The following is a 6000-nucleotide window of genomic DNA, read 5'->3' as shown; positions in this document are numbered from 1 at the left end:
CTTAGTTACCACTTGTTCCTAGGTCTCAACATTCTGTTTGCTCCCTGGCTGAATTCTTCTCTGATTATTTCCACAAATGTTTGACTCTCTATCACTCCAGGGCATCAGTGTGTACCATCCACTAGTTGCACTACAGGAACTCACCAAGGCTCTATTGACAGCACCTTCCAATCCACAACCTCTTCCACCTAGAAGGGCAAGGGTAGAAGGTGCATGGGGACATCACTATCTGCAAGTTCCCCTCCAAATCATACACCATCCTGACTTGGAACTGTATCACCATTCCCTTACAGTCACTGGGTCAGAATCCTGGAACTCCGTCTCTAACAGCACCGTGAGTGTATCTACACCACATGGACTGCAGCGTTACAAGAAGAAGGATCACTTAGGCTATCTGCAGTGCTTAGTTCTTTGTGCCTATCGTACACATTCTTCTTCTGTTTGACCTTCCCCTGTATTCCTGTAGACAACCTGGTGGTGGGGGGGGGGCGGGGGCTAAATTTGGCAGTACCACTCTTATTTTTGTAGGGCACATGACTCCTTTGTATAATTAGAATCTCGCTTTTTAGTGCTTTCCACTGGTTTTCCACTGTTTTATCCTCCAGCAGTGCTGTCCAGTCCACCTCAGCCAAGTCCCTCCTCATTTCTGCAAAATTTGCCTTCCCCCAGTTCAAGACTTTTACTCCTGCCTTATCTCTGTCCTCAAAGCCTGTCCACCATCTGCAAGGCACAAGTCAGGAGTGTGATGGAATATCCCCCACTTGCCTAAATAAATGCAGCTCCAACAACACTCAAGAATCTTTGCACCATCCAGGACAAAGCAGCCCACTTGATTGGTACCCCATCCACCAAAATCCTGACAGGCTATGTGCTGCAATTTCACCACAAGGGATCTGTTTGCTTACCAGATCTTTACTTGAGCACTATTTCACTGTGTCTTCAAAGACTTTCTATGCAATCACCACACTGTGATTTCAACACGTTCCAATGTTGCAACTTCAGTGAAGTGTGACCAACAATTCAAGGGTTGTCTTGTGCCATGTAGCTTAACCAGAGGCTGTTTACCATGTCATACCTGTACTTAGTCTTGCAATCATGCTTTTTGACTGCTGATAAGTCGAGTTGTTATGATGATATAAAGGCACCAATTACTCATAAGGGATTGGGTAAACACATTTTGGTTCATTTATTTATACTACATGAGGACAGATGTACATGGATAAAAGACTTGAAGACATCAGCAGCAGATCTGTCATTCCTGGTTTGTCATACGAGGAGGGATTGGGTTGACTAGACCTGTATTGACTGGAGTTTAGAAGAATGAGAGAGGATCTCCTGAAACGTATAAAATTCTGACAGGGCTGGACAGAGTGGATGCAGGGATGATGTTTTCTCTGGCTGGAGGGGTCAAGGAACAGGGATCACAGTTTCAGGATATGGGGTAGGCCATTTAGGCTTGGGATGAAGAGAGGGTGGTGAACCTGTGGAATTCTCTACCACAGAAGGCTATGGAGACCAAGTCACTGAATATATTTAATAAGGAAATAGATAGATTTCTAGACTCTAAAGGCATCAAGGGGTATGTGGAGAGCACAGGAGTATGACGTTGAGATAAAGGATCAGCCATGATCATACTGAATGGCGGAGCAGGCTCGAAGGGTTGAATGACCTACTCCTGCTTCTATTTTTCTATGTCTGTGTTCTGTTCAAAATCAAAAGTGAAACTACAGTGGATCGCATGACACATATCTCTTCTAATGATGTAATGCTGCTATCCCCTCATAAAGGATGTCAATCAGTCAAAGCTAACACTACACTTCAGCCTGTCTAAGCAGATCCCTGCTTAGCTAATCCATAAGTGAATCTTGGAGCTTAGCCGAGCATTCATAACAAGGTCATCTGGCAATTGTATCGACATAAACAGATGGCCAGACATCTTGAATACTTGATTCAGAGAATCCAAGGGCAGGTATAAGCCTCCGTGGAGAAGGGACCACCATTCGATCTGCCACCATCATCATCCACATGAGACAGTAGTTTAGTTGTATTAAGAGGATGGTAGCATTGTGGTAATGTCACTGGACTAGTAAAACAGGGCCTGGACTAAAGCTCTATGAGATATAAGTTAAAACCTCATCATAGCAGTTGGAGAAATTTAAATTCAATTAATTAATAAATCTCATTTGTAAGAATGATGAAACTACTTGATTGCCATAAAAACCCAGCTAGTTCACTAATGACCTTCAGGTGAGGAAATCTGCCACCCTTACCTGGTCTGGACTACATGTGACTGCCCTCTAAAATGGCCCAGCACGCCACTCAATCGTATCAAACTGCAACAGACTACAGCACTGTAGCTGCACCTACCTCACATGATTGCAACAGTTCAAGAAGGCGGTTCTCCACTAGCCTCTCAAGGGCAATTTGGGATGGGGACAAATACTGGCCTTGCCAATGATGCTCACAGCCCAAGGATGGGAAGAAGTAGGCTGAGCAGTCAACTCAACCACAGGGACAGGCTGTCTAAGCTCTAGACCATTATCAGCCACCAATACATAGCCAATCTGATAAATAGGCTCGTGTCTATCTTCGCTGTTAACCTTTCACCTCTCAAATAATTCTAATCCAAAATTAATCTTACAATTTATAATCATGTCAGACATTAATCTCAACTATAATAACCAATTAATGTTGAATTGTGGTGATATACTGCATTGTCTTTTATCTCTCTTATTCAATTTGCTAGGTGACACTGTCTACATTTATGTCTACTGATCATTAGTACATTTGATGTGTAAGTGTTGATAAAAATGCATTTCCAGTTAATAAACAATGGTTTGTGGATAATTTGCAGTTGATTTCTTTGATGATTTGATGAGAAAGGTTTAACGCGTTCAGTATTTTGTGGATATTCTATGTAAAGATGAGTAAGGTAAACATGAATTCAATGTGAACTGTTTGATGTAAAACTGTTCAACAAGTTAAACTCAGGCATCAGTAACTCTCCCTCTTAACCAGGTTGAAAGATTCCAGGCAGTTTCATAAAATAAGAGACGTTTGAAGCACTGGAGGCTATTTGGCCATGTATCTCTAAAAGACCCATCCTTTGTAATCCCACTGCCCCCACTTCCCATTTGTCCATAACCCTGGGAATTCCTCAACTTCAAATCCCTGTCTGACTCACTCTTCAAATTCTTTATGGAATCAGCTTCCAGCATCTTTTCAGGTCAACGTTTCCAGACCCTGACAATTTTTTGAGTGAAGAAATTTCCCCTCATCTCCCCTCTGGATCTTTACCCAATGATTTTAAATCTATGATCTCTGGTTGTTAACTCACTCACCGGAGGGAGTTGTGTTTTTCTCTCCATTCATTCTATCAAAATCTCTCATCACCTTGAAAACCTCTATTCAGTTACCTCTTAACCTTCTCTGTTCCAAAAACGGTCCTAATTTTTCCAAACTCTCCTTGTTAATGAGGTCCCTCACCCCTGGCAAACCTTCTCTATAATTTTTCTGAAGCCTTTAGGATTTTCCTGAAGTGTGGTGCCCTGAATTGTCCACTATATTCCATCTAACCTCCAATCAGTGATTTATAAAGTTCTGACATGATCTCTGATTTTATCTTTTATTCCTCTGTTTATAAATCCAAATAACATGTTTATTTTTTAAATCATTTATCAACCTGTCCAAAACAAAAACAGAATTACCTGGAAAAACTCAGCAGGTCTGGCAGCATCGGCAGAGAAGAAAAGAGTTGACGTTTCGAGTCCTCATGACCCTTCAACGGAACAGTTCTGAGTTTTTCCAGGTAATTCTGTTTTTGTTTTGGATTTCCAGCATCCGCAGTTTTTTTTTGTTTTTATCAACCTGTCCAGCCACCTTTAAGAGTTTGTGTGTATTGATACCAATCTCTCTCTTCTCATCCACATTTTTATGGTGATATATTTTGATGTCAGTCCTTCCAAAGTGTATAATTTCACATTTCTCCACATTGAACATTATCTCTCTTGTTTTTGCCCATTTCACCATCCCGCTTATGCCATCCTGAAGTCTAGTACAGTCCTCATCTACTATGTTGTCAAGTTTTGCATCATTTGCAAGCTTTATAATACTGTATCTTACACTCAAGTAGAAGTTGTCTATTGAAAAGAGTAATGGACCCAAAACTATATTATAAGCCCTGCTCATTGGAATCACATCTTCCCCCCACCTCCTCCCATGTCAAATCCAGTAATATTACCCAGGTCAAGGCTGCAGGACATTCTCCTAGGCTAGCGTGATCAGCCAGAGGTCGTGGTCCATGTTGGTACCAATGACTTGGGTAGGAAAGGTGATGAGGTCTTCAAAGCAGACTTTAGGGAGCTAGGAAGGAGATTGAATAGCAGGACCTCAAAAGAGGTAATCTTGGGATTACTCCCAGTACCATGTGCAAGCGAGTACAGAAGTAGATAGTGATCATAACTCTGTAAGATTCTAGGTTGTTATGGATAAGGATGGGCCAGAAATCAGAGTTCTAAATTGGGGGAAGGCCAATTTTAATAAGATCAGATATGATTTGGCCAGAGTGGACTGGGAGCATCTACTTTTAGGTAAATCTGCGGCAGAGCAGTGGGACTCATTCAAGCAGGAAATAGAGAGAGTACAGGGCCAACATATTCCAGTAAAGGTGGGACCAACAAGAAATGGCGGAGGAACTGAATAGGTACTTTGCGTCAGTCTTCACGGTGGAAGACAAGAGTAACATCCACAACAGAACAGAAGGATAGAGCAGATGAATGTGTGGCTGGAGAGATGGTGCAGGACGGAGGCCTTTACATTCCTGTGGCACAACTGGAGCACTGGTTAGGCCACCAACTGTAGTACTGTGTGCAGTTCTGGTCACCACATTATAGGAAGGATGGGATTGTACTGGAGAGGGTCTAGAGGAAATTTACCAGGATGCTGCCTGGGCTGGAAGGTCTGAGCTATAAGGAAAGATTGGATAGGCTGGGGTTGTTTTACTTGGAGCAATGAAGGTTGAGAGAGAACTTGATAGAGGTGTATTAAGATTGAGGGGCATAGATGGGATGGATAGGAAGGTACTTGATCCAACAGAGGGCGCTGATGAGAAGTGACTGAAGCATTCTGGGAGAAGTCACTGCAGCCACCGCGACTCAGGAGGGAATCGAGGAGGACCTACTGTCAAAGAACGGAATAGCCCCAAACATTATATTGCTGTAGTGTTTCCATCCCTCCCTCCTCCTCAAACCTAAAAAAAGAAGAGAGAGAGGAAGAGGCAGTGCCTTCAGGAGTGCACCAGACCTGCAAGGGACACTCTTCTGAAAGTGGATTTTAAAGAAAAAGCAGCTGATTGGTGAGTAAGTCCAGGGAGCAGACTCGGAGGGAGGAGGACCGGAGCGCTGAGTATAAATCTAGCTTACCTTGGGGATTGGCGGCCTTGTCTCTAGGGAGAGACTCAGAGGGAGGAGCACCGGACTGGTGAGTATAAATCTAGCTTACCTCGGGGTACAGAGTAACTGAAGCCAAAACTGAAAAAAGTGACATCACAGGAAAGCTGTGACCTGATTGGTTGGTAGGAAATCTGCAATAAATTTGAAAAAAACTGAAAAGCTAATTAGTAAATTAATTATCTAAGTCGAGATGGCTGGGCAGGTGATGTGCTGTAGCTGTATGATGTGGGAGCTGGCAGATCCCATTGCGAGCTGCAGTGACCACATCTGCAGCAAGTGTTGGTTGCTGGAGGAACTCCGGCTCAGAATTGATGAGCTGGAGTCTGAATCCGGACGCTGCGGCACATCCGGGAGGGGGAGAGTTACCTGGATGCTTTGTTTCAGGAGGCGGTCACACCCGGTAGATTAAGCACCTCAGTCCAGTCAGTGGTCAGGGTCAGCAGGGTGTGACTGCAAGTGAGGCAGGTAGAGGGATCCTGTCTTCAGGAACAGAGGAGCCTCAGCTCTTGACCTTGTCCAACAGGTACCGGGTACTTGCTCCCTGTGTGGA

This window comes from Carcharodon carcharias, chromosome 2 (assembly GCF_017639515.1).
Source record: "Carcharodon carcharias isolate sCarCar2 chromosome 2, sCarCar2.pri, whole genome shotgun sequence".
Lineage (NCBI taxonomy): Eukaryota > Metazoa > Chordata > Chondrichthyes > Lamniformes > Lamnidae > Carcharodon > Carcharodon carcharias.
This window is presented reverse-complemented; position numbering follows the sequence as displayed.